This window comes from Nipponia nippon, unplaced genomic scaffold (assembly GCF_047370975.1).
Source record: "Nipponia nippon isolate SJK-2023a ecotype South Korea unplaced genomic scaffold, ASM4737097v1 scaffold_2, whole genome shotgun sequence".
Taxonomy (NCBI): Eukaryota; Metazoa; Chordata; class Aves; order Pelecaniformes; family Threskiornithidae; genus Nipponia; species Nipponia nippon.
The window spans coordinates 62,770,471-62,789,222 of NW_028262336.1; the positions used below are offsets into that span (position 1 = coordinate 62,770,471).

An 18,752-nucleotide genomic window follows, 5' to 3' on the forward strand; every position below is an offset into this window, starting at 1 on the left:
ACACTTCATGTAAAAGGATGAGGTAAGGCCAATGGTTTAATTACTTGTTGTAAGCCACTCAGAAACAGTACAGTAAACAGACTTGAAAAGTTCCTCATTATTATCAACTCCTGTGCTATATATGGGTAAATATCTCTTATATCAGAAAGATATGCCCCTCAACCCATCATTAATTTACAAAAAAGAAGAAAGAAACTTTTTTGAGGAAACCTATTGTTTTAGGTCAGGTTGACTTCTACGGTCTCATAGTACAACTACAGAAACATTTCTATTGATGTAGAAAGGTTACATCTTTGCTTATTTAACGAAAGGTGGTAGCAATTAATGGAAAACCAAGGCGTAAGTACCATGCTAGCAACTAGGACTGGTCGAGCTAACCTATACAAATCTATATTAACTGTAAAAGAACTTTGAGAGAGGTAAATTGGTTCCAGTGAATGTGAAGAAAATTTTCAGATTTTACTTGGATACAAAAGAAGAAATGGATATAGAGACTAAAGGTGAATTTCCTTTCTTAGCAAAACTGCCTTCTCTTTGTTTCCCTCTCTCCTGTCCCCTTCACTTCACCGAGTGATATCAGAAGGACTCAAGCGAGGTAATTTTCCTACTTTGTGTTGAATTACAGAAGTAGCCTGAGAACAATTGCTGAATGAATGGATTTTAAAGTCAGCAGTGGTATCAGTATTGAAGGAGATACAGAACAGACAGCTGAGCCTTACCTAGAACAGCAAGGCTGTCATTTCTTAGACACCTGCATACACTGAAGCATTCCCATATGAACTTCTAGACTCACAAAATGCAACAACAGGGGTTTCATCTGTGTGAGCAGCACTAAGATTTCACCTAATGTGTTCACCCAGAATTTTCCTGAAGGGCTTGAAAAGCTTGGAGCCTGTTGTACTATCATTTTTGTTCCTGTTACCTATGTATATTTTCCCTGTGAAGTGTGTTACAGCTTGGGAGTGCCCAGTCCTGTGAAAGGTACATTAGTCAGAGGTGCATAAGTCAAAAGCTTCACAAAAGAAATCACAAGGAAATCTAGTAGAAGAGAAAGTAGTGGCATTACAGAACAGTTGCTGTAAATATGCAGATCCCTTTTCTTTATAACTCATGATTTTAAGATGCTCTTCATCTTTTGAAACAGGCCTGAATTCTCCATGCTTCATCTCATTTCCAAATGCGATGACTCCAATTTTTCAATCAGTAGAGGTTCAAATAACAGTTCGAGTGCCTACTTTCTCCTGTTAAAAAAACAATCAAGCACAACTAAAACTTCTTGAAACTTCTTATTCTAGCAGTAGAATACAAAAGGCCAACAACTTAAATTTAAAAAATACTGTCTATGTGTACCTAACTTTAAAACTACCCATTGTCAAATAAGCCATTTATAAGCGTTTGAAAATGAGGTACCATTCATGCTGAGTTGAAAATTCCTTTCAGCCACAGACTTTTTCCTAAGACTATGTAAGGTTGCAGCTCTTTACCTTAAAAGTTTCCTAAGGTTTATTCAACCATCCTCTGATGTTTGAATCTTGAAGAAAACTACAGAACAACATGTTATGGCTTTGGACTTAGGGGCACATCAATGCTGCAGGTTAAGTGCTTTATCTGAGGATCTGCAAAATGTCAAAACAGAGAAAGAGTAATGGGCAATATAATTAGACTGTGCCACAAGGTGTTTGTGGAAAGGAGCGAAAATGGTCCATTCATCCTTAACTTTCATATTGCTTCTAAGTACTATGCTGTCTCATCTAGGAGAGGCCAAACATAGATCTGGTATGGAATTGTGCAGTAAGATCCCCGAATTAAACAATTAAGTAATACAATTAAAAAGCTTTTTTTAACAAAGGTTTAAGAGTAATGAGGCAACAAGGATTCACCGTATGGCAACATTTCATTATGAAACTCAGTTGCACAGCAGAACTATCAGTTTTCCCTTGTTGCCTTCCAAGAAAATGCTGTTACTTTCCAAAAGACATTATGCTCAATTAATCCCTAGTGGCATCGAGGGATGCTAGCTGCGTGTTCCTCCACCAGAAGCATCCTGTGTACAGCGAAGATGGCAGGCTAATTTGCACAGCTACCCTCCAGCAGGGATTTTGCCATGTAGACTGGGTGTAACTCCAGACTCTATATTTACCTCTAACTTTCCCTTCCCTCTACCCGATATGTGCTCCTGAGCCATTTGTTTACATGCAAAATCTGATGACATTACTAACTTTTCCGGCTCTTTAGTCTTTTTCTTCCCCTCCAGATTCACTTTTTCTTTTTTCCCTGCCACCTTTGAAAAATCCACCCAGAAGGAAGGGTAATTAGCCCTCACTGAGCCTGTGTTCCTCAGACTAGGTTACCAAGCTGCCTAACTTAAAACTGACTCCAGTATCTCCATGCTACATGCAGTCACTTCTGTCTTCTGACTGCAATATAGACATAAATTTAGCTTAAGAATGCTTTGGAGGGGGAGGCTGTCTTTTCATTACATGCTCAATATCCATTATAACGGAACCTGGCTTCTAGTTCAGAGCCTGAAGGCATATCACAATGCAAATAATACATAATAATGATAATAAAGAGAAAATTTTCATCACAAGAAACTTGATTAGTCTCCTGCATCCTTGGTAAAAGTGTCTATATTTGTACAAAGTTTTACAATTTTTGTTTTGTGTTTTTAAATGCAACACCAGTTAAGACTAATTCCCTATTTCTCCTGATTTCCATGCAGATATATTTATGTCTCAGTATTCCAGTGAGTTCCCTTAGCTGATGCTTGAAATGCATCTCTAAAATTACTGTATCATCCCAAATTTAAGCTTATGGAATCTCCACAGCAACAATTGTATCTGGGTAACAAATTGTTTGTTAAATGGAAATGGAAATGATCAACTACATGGATTATTTCTTGTGATATTCTTGCAATACAATGCTTTCATTCACATGCTGTTAGAGACTTACTGTGACATGCAGCAATGTTTTCAAGATGCCCTACAGCTCCCAAAGGTATCATCATGAGAATTAGAGGTCTCAGCAGTTTCTTGATGGGATGGGATTTAAAGTAATATTTGTACATTATTTTCTTGTTTGAACATTACCTCTAATAGCATATCCAGCTATATCTTCTTTTCTCTCTTCACTCATACAACGATGGGAAGAGCCTATAAGAGAAGAAATTGACTTGTGGTAGACCTGCAGTTTTGAAGAACAGATGATTCAATCACTTGGGGGTCTGCTCTGAATCAGTAGTATGAGTCCTATAGCGACTGCACATGAGCAGGAATAAGTTTTCTTTTGGCTTAATTTGCAGAAACTTTTCTACATGCCACAGTGACCCAAATCAACGATATAAGCTTTTATTACAGTATTTTCATTGCTAATGTGGTTCAAATGCCTCTTTGAGCCCTATTATGCATTAAAGATAACTGATTATAGTAAAGAAATAATTTAAGAAAAATCAATAGAAGAGACTTCTATGGCAAAATAATTGTCCATACACAGATATCCAACAACATAGGAAGAATATGGATAAGTACCAATTTAACAATTTTCGCAGAAGTTTATAGGCAGATCTACCCTAGTGGAATTAAATTTTAAGAATAATTTGATAAGATTTATGTTGTAGCATTTTTTATGGTAAATCATTCTGTGGGAACTGATTCTCCATTCAATAACAGTCAGATATACTGCTGCCACAATTTTATGTAGACTGTTTACTTGGAGTTTCCTAAAATTCGTTGACGTGTAGCTCATGGTTAGTGAGGCTACAGCATTTAGACCATTCCCTATTGCTGGCAACCACGTGCTATTTGCTTTCTTGAGAGTGTGGCAGAATCTGGCTGAGTCTCAGAAGAACATGGTGAGAAAGTACCATCAAAACACTGAGATCAGATATGCATAAACCATTCGTAAAAACATTAATGTACCTACTATCACCTTAGTGGAAACTTAAGCATGTCTTTGTTGCTACCTCTTTAACATATAATGTCTTCAAGGGGCTGATGACAGACCCATTCTTCCTGGAATTTTCGTATTAGAGGCAAGTCTTCCATCTCAAGAAGGAGGATGCTTCAGCTTCTCTGAGCTTCCCAGCCTTCATTCCCACCATCCTCCCAAAGAAAGTCTTTTTTTTCTTCTTCCACCTCTGCTCCTGTGAACTTGCCCATCTGTTTCTATTTACTACCAGATTCCCCCCTCCCACACTCTCCATACAGTCGGTGAACCGCACAGTAATCTCCTCCTGCCTCTTCCTCCCCCAGGAGTTTGCTCATGGCAGCTCTCTCTCTCCTCTTCCTGAGGGCCTGTTTCCCCAAGCGAGGGGGCAGCTCACACTGGGCTCACTGCCCCTGGGGTCTGTGTGGCATCCTGCCTCTGGGCTACGAGAGATTCCCAACCGACCTTGCAGCTCTGCCGACTCCCCGTCACTCCCTGCCACCCACAGGCTCCTCAGCTCTAACCACAGGACACAGAGCGCAACAACACTGCACGTCAAGGCGTCTGTGCAAAGGGATATCATCAGAGGTGGTGTAAAACTGATGCTGCTTCTCTGGGAGGACATCCCACTCTAGGGCACACATCCGCACATGTGCGTGCCACGTTTCCAGCACAACAGCTCCTTAATGAGTGTATTACTTCTTGCTCCCTCACCTGTTTGTGTGTTGGCTATAAGCTGCTCAGAGCAAGACGTTGCTTTCTTAAACGCTTATGCGGTACTTAGTGCAGAGACCCTGCAAAACCAAGGCCACACAGCAATAAAAATGCTAGTAACAGATAATGAATGGGAGACTTCAGAAACAAAGGAAGGAAACAAAATAGGAGCTGACATGATAAATATTTGCAAAATAATAGTAGGGGTCAATCAGGAACTTGCATCCTCCCTCTCCTATCATTACATGAGGGTAAGGAAATACTGCCTGAAGTAAAAGCTGGTTTTTGGAAACATATGAAAAGAAAATATTTCCCCTCCCCAGCCACAATGCATAATTAGCTTGTGGTAATAATTGTGCTTGTGTAACGCTGAGGCCAAGTACTCTGTAAGATAGTTACACAGATAGTATAAAATACTTGTAGTTAACTGTTTTGTAAGAGGGATACTAATCCCACGCTTCAGGCTTTAGGTCAGTCTCTGTTAAAGACAAGAAGGAGACCTGATACGCTGGTACTTTCAGAGAGATTGAATATTAGACCTGAGAGACCTATCGTCTGATCCTGTGTGGCATTTGCTACAGGAAAGAGAGCAAGGAGGAAGCAGAAGGCTGGAGGGTCAAGAGGAAAAGTGTGGTAGGAAAAAAAAAGATCCATCAGAACAAAAAGAGAATAAAAGAATGGTAAAGAAAAAGGCTAGAGCTGATGTTTAGGTAAACTCTCTTACTTTGTTCCAGTTTAATGTCTCAGTGGGGCTCTCCAGATTTTTTATTTAAAGACTATGTCTTTAAATAAACCTGTGTTCTATAGAAATATGTTTTTGCGGATCATATTGTTTGACTTGGAAGCTACCACCAGTGTTTACCTAGGTGATTATCAATATACCAGTAAGTCTGATTTTGTTCCCGGTTCCATTTACAGTAATATTGATTTATTACTACAACTAATTAATCCTAGAAAGGAATGTCCAGCAATTAGCAATTTGTGAAGAACAGATACCATGTGCTGTTACAGTTAGAGAAAGTGTATATTATAAAGCCCACTACTTTTGCACCAGGTGTAAAGACAAAAAATTATCTACTTTTAAAAAGGCTATTGGAGAAAATATGATTAAAAGGTATCTAATTAATGCATAAAGTAGGAGGGCTAGTAAAAGATTGATGAACCATTCTGGACAGGATAACAAGCTAAGCATTTGTTGAGGTTTGAACAACTTTGATTTGGTTTTGCTTTGGTTTTGATCCTCGTCTCTTCCAAGGTTCCCCCTCTGCCAGCCAGCCCCCAAGAAAGAAACAACTGATTTCATCCAAAATACTAAGACGAAGTTTATATTTTATATGTTAGTGACCCATCTGAAATTGTAACTGGAGGTAGTCTTACCTGAAAACCTGAACAAACTGGTACAAAGTTGATCCGTGTCATCGTATAATACACATTTGCAGTGGAGCTATTCTGAACCATGTGTTGGAGTTACTCCTTTCCAATATTTGCTGGAATGTCCTTAGTCCAAGTGAAGTTGATGTCTTTCAAAAATTGCCTCTTCAAAAAAAATGGTAGCCTGGAAACAGAGTGCCTCCCCAGAAATCCAAAGTATTGACTGTAAGAGCAGTATATCCACCAATCAAAGTAGTGCTCCACAGTGTAATTTTTAGTCTGTGTTTTCAGTTTAAATGGTAGCTCACCATTGTTTTGAGAAAACACAGTAGAGAGTGCCAGTGAAACCTTAAAACATAGAAAGTTAAGTCTGGGACAGAAATATCCCATGCACGCACCCATCTCATTGAGTTACTTCAGTGTTTCTGAGTTTTGTCTGGTGTTCATGCAAGACAGTAATTGCAGCATAAACAAGTAAAGAGCGAATGTATCTTTATTTGGGTTACTCAGCTTTCTATCCTACTGTTTTCTTCTTTATATTAGCCCCTATTCCATGCCACAGGGCTCCTTACCAGCTCCTTATTAAGGCACGAACCTTCTTGTGGCTCCCTATCAGCCTCCTGCACTGCAGCAATTAACCCATTATAGTACCAAGTACGCGACTGTTGCATCATTTATTCAGATTCATAATAATCTCTCATTGCATGCCAGTTCTTAAAATTAATTTTGAAGGAAACAAGATGCTTTGAAATACGTCTGATTTTTATCAAAAATAGATCATGCCATACTGCTCTCATAACTTTCATAAATAATGGTTTTTTTTAAAAGAAAGGAAATACAATAGATCTCACTCCTGTGGGCATCCATAAATCATATTATAGGGAGTTGCAGGGAGGAGGGGTATTATTTAAACTGGAGAAAGCAGAGATCAGTTGGAAGAACTGTAAGGAACAGACTGAAAAGGTGACCGTGGGTTGTGCTGGAAAAGGATCTATTGGGATGGACAGGGATTAGTAGTGGAATCCTACACAGACTGCTCTTAGGACTGATCATTTTGTAGAGTCATATTTTCATTATTAACCACACTACAGAAAAGGAAGTACGTACTATTGAAATTTGCTGATTACACAAAGCTAGGAGAAACTACCAATATTGAGTTGTAATAGTGCAAGCAGAGGAAAGGGAAGAAAGAGAAAGGGAAGGGACCAGGTGAAATCCAGGAGTATAGCCTCAAGATGGTACACTTCAGAAGACAATCAATGAAGCAGTGGTTTTAGACACCCAGTTTGGGTGGATAGCATTGCTTCAGCAGTTGGCTAAAAAAAGAAATACAAGTTAAGTACTTAAACAATTTGGATCGCACTCCTTGCTAATAAAAGGTGGCTGTGAGCCTTAGATAAGTTGTACCTATAAACCAAAAGTGTGATGAGGGAGAGTTATCTGGCAATGGTGGGGGTTTTTTTTGTTTTTCATTGAATGCTCTTGCTCTAGACAAAGTACAGGCACACAGTGTACAACTTGGGTCACCCATGTGCAAGAAAATTAATTCAAATTGGGACAAGCACCTAGAAAGTGTACTAGGGAGGAGAAGAGGCTATCTAATAAGGGAGACTAAAAGTGCTTCACTTGTTTACACAAAACAAAGGCTGAGAGGGAACATAACTGTTGTCTATAAATATACAAGGAGCGAGAAGAGCTATTTAAAGGACGATGTTGACATAAGAACAAATGGTTATATGATGGCCATGAATAAACTCAAACAGGAAATTAGGAGGAAGCACTGGAATGAAATCCTGGAGCAGCCCTCCAACAGGAGCAGGGGGAGCAAGAAACTTCGCTGCTTCCAGCGTGAAACTTGAGCGCTTCATGAAACCAATTACGTGATGTGTGGTTGACAGTAAAAGCTGGGGTTTGAACTTGATGCAGGAGGTCCTTTTAAATCCTATTTCCTACGTTTCCAGGGGAAGCTGATTTAAATCTTCGGCAAGAGATGTCTTAGATGCTGACAACAATAATTAATACCTTACACTCCAGTAATATCCTTCCATCTAAAGACCGCAAAGCACATTGAACACATGTGGGAACTGAACATCTAAATATCCACCTGCGTTGTTACTGTTATTTTGCAGTCAGGAAATTGGGATGCCCTGAGCAACTCTTTTTGGATCACTTGGAAAAATCTGTAAAAATGAAGAATAAACCTCACAGATCTCCTAGTTTTAAAAATAAACCTGTAGTTCTGAAAATTGTCATCATGTTTTCAAGGCTTTTTAATTCCAGAAAATGTATGAATTGTATACAATTGCTTGTGCAAAGCTATAAGCCATATGCTGTTTAGCTTAAAATGTCAATGAGCGAGTCAGCAACAACAAGAAAATGAAGGTGTTTGTAAATGTTGCATTTAAAAAGCATTTAGAAAAATGAGAGCGGTCCTCCAAAGATGTACGCATCTTCAAAATCAGAACAATGCAGTATTTCACAGTCATTAAATAACGTGTCACGTAGCTACAAACAAGAATCATATAGCTTGAAAAAATGTTGTTTTCCTCTTGGGGAGTTGGAACGGCACCAGTTCCGTGTGTGTTAATTCCCACTCTGACTTCCACCGGGAATGACGCCAGGGGTGGCGAGGGATGGAGAGCAGTTGCTCTTTGGCTCTGCTCCCTGCCCTGAAACCCTTCCCTCCCAAACCTGCAGAACCCCAGCCACACTTGCCGGCGTGTGAACAGGCACCCAACACACGGAGGAGACTGAACATTCTGGTTTGGCTCTTTTCTGAGGGCTTAAAGTCTTCTGTCTCATCCCCACTCTTCCGCCTCCATCAGGGAGGATAAGTCCCTAAGTCCATCTGATTTCTTGCTTGCACTATGCTGAGCCCTAAATAACGAAGCACTGCATACAGAGATGCATGCAGAGGAAGAGCTGATTTGCACAATTCCCACCTGCCAATATCCTACTGCTTCTTCCAGTGCCATGTCAGATGCTGGATATGGTCCCTGAACAGAGCAGTAAGGCCATTGCCCTCTGCTCCTTCAAATTCCTTCCCTCTGTGGCCTCTGCCAGGGCATTTACAAGCCCCAAGCAAAGGTGAGCCAGATGGGCTCCATGCCTGTGTAGAGCCATACCCCAAAAGAACAGGCTTTGCCCAGAAAAATATATACTCTAAGTCAAAGGAAACCACACATGTGGTAGCTGAGCACAGAACTTGGCTCCAGCAGTGTGTAGACCCTGTTAAAAGCAGGTACTTGAAACAAGACCAAGTACCTGCCCAGGGTAAACCAGCTTTAAGGATGAAGACTATGGTTCAGCAAATCTGGGTTGGGAAGCAGTGTTGTGCTGGGGGCAGGGAGGGGTGGCAAAGGCACACAGTGTATTTGTCTGTCATCTGAATCCACTCCATGTCAAGAAAGCCAATTATTTTCTACGCGGCTAAAATTTACATACGCTCCTTTATAATTGGGAAAGATGTATCCTTGTAGAGGACTGATGGTTAGGACTGTCCACACCCTTCACATGCTGCTGGCTCTCCTGGACCGTAATCTCTCCAATGGACAGGACACGGAGCCTTGTTTTCCCAAAGCTCAAAACAGAGAGTCCCTGATCCTTATAATATCATACAAATAATAAACAAATCATAGGAATTCCCACACACAAAAAGGCCAGATTCTGCCCATAAAAATATGTGCTCTGTTTAAGTCAAAGGAAATTGCACGTGTGTAGCTGAGCACAGAAGTTGGCTCAAAGCCCACTTGTAACTAAGCCATGCATGTGAGGACAGAATAGAGCCCATTGTCTCTTGAGAGCTTTTTAATTTTTCTTTGTTTTTCTCTAGGACATGAATTACCTAAACTGAAAAACAGAATTTTTCTTCAATGTAAGGTGTCTCTGACAGGCAATTTTTTTTAAATTGTTTTTTTGGTTGGGTTTTTTTTTTAAAAATCTGTTAACTCCCACTTTAGAGACTGCTGAGAGAAAGTAATGTATGTCTACAGTCTTTTCCTATAGACCTACCCAAGGAAAGTTTAATCTGCTGTGGATGATGCCTGGAGCAGCCTCTGGTCAAGTTCTGCCCCAACTCATTTTATCCGAGACAAGGGGGGAAGGGTTTCCTCCCTCAAGTTCCCACACACCCTTTTCAAGGCCACACCTTTCCACATAGGGGCTAGAAGACAGACTGCACTAGAAGATAGACAGAGTGGAAAAGTGTCCTTTTTGGCTTTCCTCAGCTTACAATATAGTTTTACTGGTCTTCCCTTGGTTTCTGCCACTGCCCCTTTTTAAGGGCCCTCTGAAGAGCAAAGTGAAATATAAAGATTAATACAATTTCCAACCACATTAACTTTCCAGCAGTTTTTCTGCAGAGTTTTAGCACAGTGTTGCCCATTCCTTCCCCTCTTACCTCCAGTATTTTCTCCCTGTCTCCCCAGAAGATCTATGCAGAAATCCAAACAGAATAAAAGTGACATGAAGGTTTGTTTCCCTACTTTGCTGGAGAAAGATGATAGTGTAAGAAGGATGTTTAGCCTAAAATCTCTTTGCGGCTGCTGCTTCTGCCCTGGGACACACTGGCATATCATCTCAGATCAGCATTTTTAGAAAGATCTGTACTTATTTTTGATTGGAGAATCTGCCTTGATTCCAGATAGGGGTCCTAAAATCTAAAGAGGAGCTGGCTGGAAATCTTGAGGAGTGTCCATCTGGCTGAAGCAATCTGGGACCAAACAAACTCAACAGCCAGTCTTCTAGTCCCTGGCCCCATCTCCTTCTCTCCCAGGCTCACTACCCACTGAAAGGGCTCCGTCAAACAGGCAGAACTGCATCACTAAAAGTGAATCCCCAGCTTCTGTTAACAATCTTCATCTGTCCACTCTCTCACATCCAAAACCCCAATGTCAAAAACAAAGGTGTGTTCCTTTTGGTTTCAAAGCAGCTCAGGTAGAGCAGAAGACAATTTAGAAACTTGAGAAAATCTGCAGAAATAACAAAGCTGATGATGAGACGATAATGTATGACTTAGAGGTATTTTATCAGCATTTAATAATACTGTGGAGGGAAGGAAGCATTGAAAGACCAGTTGTTTACTTATTATTTTCAACTTCAGCATTCATTTGATACATATTAGAGGGCTCAAATGCAACCACATTAGCGGCTAGGAGGTGCACTTCGCTGTGAGCTTGTGGGAGGTCTTGTGCTTGAAGACACTGAAGTACTTTGCTTTTAAACGCTCTGTGCTTTCCTTTATTTTTTTTTAAAGAGTTATGGGATTTAATTAAATTGGTGGTCTGCTGGCTTTTTCCAGTCAGAAGTTACACGTAAGCCGTCTCCTGTATCTCTCTCTCTCCCTCTCTCTCCTTTTCCCTTGCAGAAGGTTTTGCTAGACATGTACATCCATTCCAGAATCTAATCATAGACAACTTAAATCTTTCCAACATTACTCACATTAGTAATTGCAAAATAATAAACATGACAAAATTCAGATTAATAGGGCATCCCGCGCAACTCGGATGGCGGGGAGAGCCCTCTGGAATTCTAAGCGTAATAGGTCTGTGTTTATTTCTCAACCGACGGCATAATGTGACTGATTTACAAGAGTTTAACTCAAGTGTTAATCTGACAGTGACGAAGAGCTTCTCAGTGGCAGAATCACTTACACTATCATATTAGTTGCCTCCTCTATTAAAGCAGTGTGGTCGATAATTGGAATGCTTTTATGTCTAGTGGTTCTGACAAGGCTCTCTTTAGGTCACATATGGGCGGTCTGGCTTGCTGCACAGCTGAACAGTGGCAAATGATTTAAACTGAGCAAGTATTGTTCTCCTTGTATTATGGAGCAAGGGCAGTTCAAGGAAAGTAAGGCTCTGCACCGGCTACCTGCTGGTGTGTAGTAAAATAAGATGGACATGATACTGGGTTGGGAGTACAATTAAATCTATTTTGCACCAATGTGTTGGTGGACAGATGAGTTTCCACATGGCAGAGCTTTATGATCTTTAAGGTAGACTGAACTAATAGATTGGTGTGGAGCGCACTGAAGTTACTAAGGATGAGAAAGCAAGCAGCAGTACATTTGAACTACAGGTTTCTCATATGCTCCACGTCATGCTGAGTTTTTATAGCTCCTGGCTTTCAAAAAGCCTGTTTCAAAGAGGTTTGCGCTAGACTGGGCATGCAGTTTTGCTCTGCAGATATTGTCGCTACCGATTTAGTGGAATGCAATTAGGAAGCCTAAATTAAGTGGTAATGGAGAACCAGCTCTTGAAACTGGGGTTTCCACGGCAACCACTGCTTACAATACAGCCTTCAGTTAGTTTTCCCACTTTATCTGCAAAATGCACAATTGAGCTTTAAAACAGCTTTGTGCTGAAAAGCGCACTGTAAACAACTGTTTGCAATGAGAGTTTTACACTGTCTTTAAATACAACAAGCTATAAAATAAAATTTACTTGTCCACACTAATAAAAAAAAAAAAAAATCCATGCAGTACAAAACACTAGAGGGTCCAAAAACTTATCATTCATTCTGGAAACTCATATATAACACAAAAATTCGAGATCTTGTGGGTCCTCAATTTGTCTTTTAAGTCTTATCATTATTCCTCAATTTTAAGACACATAATCCCATATCTCTCAGTAGTGAGAAGAACTGAGCCTTTTGGTACAAATACTGCATTTATCGCAATAGCAACACTATATAGTTATAAAGTGCTTTTTGTCTAATATGAACTAATAAATGTGCATTTTCATCAGACTTCCATTAACATCTAGCAATCTTTTACAGATTTTTTTAAATTTTTCCCTTCATAATACATTATTATATTCTTCGTAACTGTTCATATTTTATGGCAAAGTAACGCTGTGCTATTTCTGAACTGTTTAACATTCTTGATTGCTTTAGGATCATAGCCCAACTTTTGCATCTTGTCAAATGTAACTGCAGGTGATTAAATATGCGTAAAATACGGGAAAGTGGAAAGGATGATGTGAAGGTCATATGTGTAATTTGTATTGACCACCCTTTTCATGGTAACCTCATCAAATCGAATCTCTAAACTAAAATTACGTGTTTGCAACCAATTGTTTCTCCTTTGTTGTACAATCACAAGTCTTGGCTTAATACTGTCAGGTGATTTGTAAGAGTTGAGACCTTGGCAGTTTATAATTTTCCTTTTTTTCCCCCTCTTATTTGTTTTAATCAAGATAAAAATCTCCGAGAAAACATCGTATAAACTTCACGGAGATAATTTCAGAAGAGACATCACGTAATTTTGATTTTTGGCCTATCAGCTGTTAGAGTACTCTTTTAAGGCAGTGTTCTTTGGAAAAAGAGGAGAAACACTTACACCACCAAAGGATCGCGCAGCAAGTCAAAACACACCTAATTTGTGTCTTAGCTGAAGTACAGCAACCCAAGCACCTTGCAGCATTTCAAGGCTGATGCACTTGTGTCTGTGTGTTCTAGCAATCACACCGGGTCGATGCAGAGAGAGAGAAAAAGGGTGTTGGGGTGAAGGTGGTGGTAAGGGGAGAGAAGAGGGGGGGGCGTGGGTGCCTTCCCTCAGGAGCCTGCTGGTCAGAGGACTGCATCTGGGCATCCGCAGTCATATATAAATCTGGATTTGATATAGTCTCTGCAGACTTTGAATGTGCCAGGCAGGGAAGCTTGCCCTTCACAGTACGGGTGCGCTTTCAGCCACAGTGATCGGGCTGCGCCTGTTCTGATCTGCTCGAAACAGCCTTTTCAGTGCTAACTGAAACCAGAACAAGGATGGGAAGGCTGATTGCAAAGTTCACATCTCCTCCGCTGTGTGCCGGTGATAATGGGAGTTTCTCCTGTGATGGGTAGGTCATAAAACACACAGCTGTAGAGACTGTGCAGGGTGAACAAATCAAAGAACTTAGTAATAAAAATGATGTGTGTGCCAATATTATTTAATATTAACTTGTGAAAATTGTTGAAGAAACACATCTTTTCCATATATCAGAATTGGTTCTAAAGCTGAATCAACGGATTAATAGGGTTATTTGTAATGATATTGTCCTCGTAAAGGCTTTATTATTTAGGAATCAGAGTTGGAAATTGTAATTTCTTTAATGATTTTTCATCACATAAATTAGCCTGCCTCAACTCCTCCGTCTAGAAGGCAAGAGGAGAGGTTGAGCTGGTCCCGTTCTTCATTCTTACACAAAATCTGCTCATTTGGACTGATCCCAAATTTTAAAGAAACAAGTTACTGGAAGAAATGCAGAATGCCAGTGCGCACAAGACTTTCACAGGGCATCTCGTTTCAACAGTGACTGCCTGCATTTTATCGGAGTACTAAAGGACACATTGAAATTATTTTGTTCTGGCACCGGCGCGCGTTGTGATGTGTATGCATTCAATTGCACTTGACAAATCTTTGGGGCAAACAAAATGGTCTAATGTAAGGAAATATCTTAGCATATTCCAAAATGACATTTTTAGACCAAACATGTGTTCGATTGATTTGCCTTCTCCAGAGATCACTTTTGAATCCGGGCCAGCGATAAGTAGGGGGGCAGGCTCTTGCTGAAGGCCAGGCGGGTCAGCCGTGCTTCCGCTGGTATTTCCTGCGCTGCAGAGTCCCGTACCTAACTGTACAAATAGCTCCACATGGCACCCTGAGAGCGTGCCAGGGAATTTTATGATCACACGCCAAGTATGGTTGTCAGGTTCCACTCCACTGCTGTGTGTGTATGTGTGTGCTCATATGTGTGTGTGGCTGGAGCTAACTTCAGACTGAGTAATTACCATAATCCAAACAGGGCCTTTACCATCTTATTTGCATTCAGCCAGCAGTGCTGTTTTTATCAGCACCACTACTGAATTGTTGCAAAGTTTTAATTATCTTGACAACTCTCCTTTTTTTTTTCATTTCTTCCTTATTTTTTTCCTCCCCCCTTGGGTTGTGTTTGGATTTCAGCAGTCATCCCCCTACGGCAGCAATCAGATTTCTGCAATAGGAAGTTTTCTCACTTTTTCTTCTTCTAGTGGTAATTTATAGTATCCCACCTCAAAGGCTGCTTAGACTGGGGACAGAGGCAGAAGGAGGGTGTCTTTATTAATTAATGCCTAATATTTTTCACAGCAAAAGTCACTCCAAATGCCTCTTTTTAAATTCTATTTGAAGCCCTGGTGTAACTTTACACATGTGTGTAGGCTTGCTGAACTGAAAGAAACCATTTCCTATGCAGAAAGCTACCCCCTTGCATAAATGTTTGCCAGACGAGAGCTTTAGTTGTCATGTTTTCTGTATTTCCATAATCTTTTGATTTAGGATTAGTATAAAATGTATCATGTCACTTATATTTGCTCTCTCTCAAACACTCTGCGTTTTCAGTATTTGAATGCTAAGTTAGACAAATTCAACCTTGAAATAAGACACCGTTTCCTAGCAGTAAGGGTAATTAAACACTGGAAGAGCTTACCCAGGGAGGAGGTGGACTTACCATAGCTTGGAGTCTTTAAAATGAGATTAGACATCTTTCTGAAAGACATGATTTAATCCAGCATCTGGGGAAAGATTCTAGTGTACGTATACAGGAGGTCAGACGACACAATCGCCAAAGTCCCTTTCGTCTTCTGAGCCTGTTGGCCTAGAAATCTGAGTTCAGATATGTTTTGGTTCACATTTAAAAATCAGTTATAACAACATCTACGTACAGAAATTTTGTTTTGGGAATATTAAGACGAAATATTTTCCAAAATCATGTTGTCCGCTGCAGACACTAAGGTTTTGCTTGCTAAGTTTTGCATTGCCTTTTGTTCTGCTTTTATAAGTAGTTAAAAATCATAAAGGTTAATGCAGATTAAAATACTTCAGTATGACATCATTATGGAGGAATAGCAGGCTTTAAAGCCTAAAGATTCATGAACTGAACAAATGCAAAAATGATTTCTAGTCTGTTGGTTTCTCAGGTGCAATAAATGTTTTAGAAATAAGCACAATTAATATTTTTCTAACCATAGAATACTATGATTGTATTTAGCATCCCATCTTTTGTGAAGTTTATGCATCAGATCGCATATAATTGCTATCAAATGGTAGTATTCTGTTTGCCTGAAAGGTAAACAAGTTCTGTTTAACAGTCTTTAGACATTTTTTTTGCTGCAGTTTGTCCTTACGAACACCTTATCCTTGTTTTCCCTTTAAAAGGAAAAAAAATTAAAGGTAAGAACCATTAGGGATTTCTCTTTAAACCCAGCAATCTATGCATACTACTAAGAATCAATGCTCTGTAAGCTGTCTGACGTTCTGCAATAAATTCTAGCTTTTATAGACTTTTGCTGGGCCAGGTAGCTGCTAATGCCATAGAAATTGATTATTTGTGGTGTTCTTATCACTGCTTAAAATATCTAATTGCTTTTTCTCCACAGATTTGGATTTGGCTTGCTTGATGCTGGACAATTAATGAAGGAAGCCCTAACTGGACAAATGTTGGTCTCCTGAGACAATGTGTTGTTGATAACAGGTCTGATTTGAGCAAGTCTAGTCAAATTCAATTTTAATAGTATTTAAATGCACACGCAGGACACATATCACTGAGGTTTGGGCTGGTTTGTTTAGGTTTTAAGTCTGTTGTGTTACCAAAGTTTATTCCCATTAAGTATTAAGCTTTGCAAAGCGGCAAAGACACATATCTGTCTGCTACAGAGACACATATTTTGCCTCAGTATAGGAAGTTTTGTTCAAAATTTGCTTTTATTCTTTCATATTTATGCAGACTGGGGTATGTAATTCATCACTGCATGACTGTTCCTGTGGAGGAATTACTGCACTCTGATTATTTTGAACCCTAAAAATTATTGATTGAGGTAAAGAAGAGACAAGAAGGTATTGCAATCAGTTCTCAATCTAGTGAGGGCAGCCTTCTTTAAAGGCAGCTAATCCTTAGCCTAAAAGCTGTATGCAGTTGCTACTACTCCCATGGGATTTTTCACGTAGCTGTGCCTGTGTCATTTATGTGAAGTTAAGTACGAATCGTTTTCCACTGCACTACCAAATCAAGATAACCACCAAACATCAAGTCACTATCTTATTGGATCACTGCTTTGAGTGTGAAATTCAGCTCACAGTTCAGTCACAGCTCCAGCTGAGGAGGAAAAAGGTCTCCCATCCTACCAGAATACTGGATTCCAGGATGTTTCCCTCCTGCATCAAGATGAAGCAATGACATCTAGAGCCAGTACGGTCTACAATACTTTCCTCCTTCCAAGAGCTCCCATTTTCTAGAGGTAGGCTGTCGTGGTTTATCCCCAGCTGGCAACTAAGCACCACACAGCTGCTTGCTCACTCCCCCCTGGTGGGATGGGGGAGAGAATCAGAGGAGTAGAAGTGAGAAAACTTGTGGGTTGAGATAAAGGCAGTTTAATAAGTAAAGCAAAAGCCACGCACACAAGCAAAGCAAAACAAGGAATTCATTCACTACTTCCCATTGGCACACAGGTGTTCAGCCATCTCCAGGAAAGCAGGGCTTCATCACGTGTAATGGTTACTTGGGGAGACAAAACGCCATCAGTCCGAATGCGCCCCCCTTCCTGCTTCTTCCCCCAGCTGTATAGGCTGAGCATGACGTCGTATGGTATGGAATATCCCTTTGGTCAGCTGGTGTCAGCTGTCTTAACTGTGTCGCCTCCCATCTTCTTGTGCACCCCCAGCCTACTTGCTGGTGGGGTGGTGTGAGAAGCAGGAAAGGCCTTGACTCTGTGTACGCACTGCTCAGCAGTAACTAAAGCATCCCTGTGTTATCAACACTGTTTTCAGCACAAATCCAAAACATAGCCCCATATGAGCTACTGTGAAGAACATTAACTCTATCCCAGCCAAAACCAGCACATAGGTAAACCAGAGGAAAGAGGGACTTGCATCCGTGCACCTTGCACCCCTGCTGACCATGGTACCAGTCTTTCTTTCTTTGTCCCCAAAAGGGCTTATTGAAAGAGAGACAGCTAGCTCCCTGAAGGTCTAGGCACAGCACTGCACATCGTTTTTAAGCACCAGTTCGCAGAAGCGCCTGCCGACACTTGTATTTGTTGTGTTTTAAACACTATGTAAGAAAAGGTAGAAATCTCAGAATGGGAGCCAAAATGGCTGGACAGGGAAAGGCTCAAGCATAAGGACTATGCTCCAGCATGTATCTTAATCATAGCCCTTTTCAGTGATGTGGCCCCTAGTCAGCTTGGGGCCGGGAGTCCTCTCCTCAGGCTGACACTAACAATATTTGATTCAAATAAATTAATAACCCCATTCTTGTCTTTTTCAGCATTATCAGAGTCATAGCAGTGCTGCTGTAAACTAATCTTTCACCTAACACCCTAGTAGTGGTTTAGGCAATATTTCACATATGAGGACACCCCAGGTCAGTTCTCTCTCCAGCTCCAGGTCAGTCAGCCTTGTCGCTGCCACCTTGCAGGAACACCCCTTAGCCACAATGCTCTGAATCAGGGTGTTACCTCTCTGTTGGAAACATGCCACACTTTAAGAAACAATTTAAGGTTTATTGGTCTGGAGAAAACAAAAGAGGTACTATATTTTTTTTTCCTGATGTGCAGGTAGAGAGCAGTTACCTGAGAGGAACTCATCTCACAAGCAAAGGCATGTTATTGCTTATCTATTTTAGCCAGATTAATGTTAATATAGACTATGCAAACGGCTGGTTTTGTGCACTTATGGATGAATGACCTCTGCATGTTTTTCAAGCATTTCTATAGAACAGGCAGGAATG

The 18,752-nt window shown here is 40.4% G+C and overlaps 1 long non-coding RNA gene across 2 annotated transcripts in view; it reads left to right on the forward strand.

Moving 5' to 3' along the window:
• The window catches only part of LOC148055807 (uncharacterized), a 78,233-nt gene that overhangs the window by 18,231 nt on the left and 41,250 nt on the right, over positions 1 to 18,752 (forward strand). For both annotated transcript variants that reach the window (XR_015704655.1, XR_015704654.1), the window contains exon 2: positions 16,405 to 16,499. This is a non-coding gene — a long non-coding RNA (uncharacterized LOC148055807). The remainder of the gene's footprint in view (positions 1 to 16,404; positions 16,500 to 18,752) is intronic.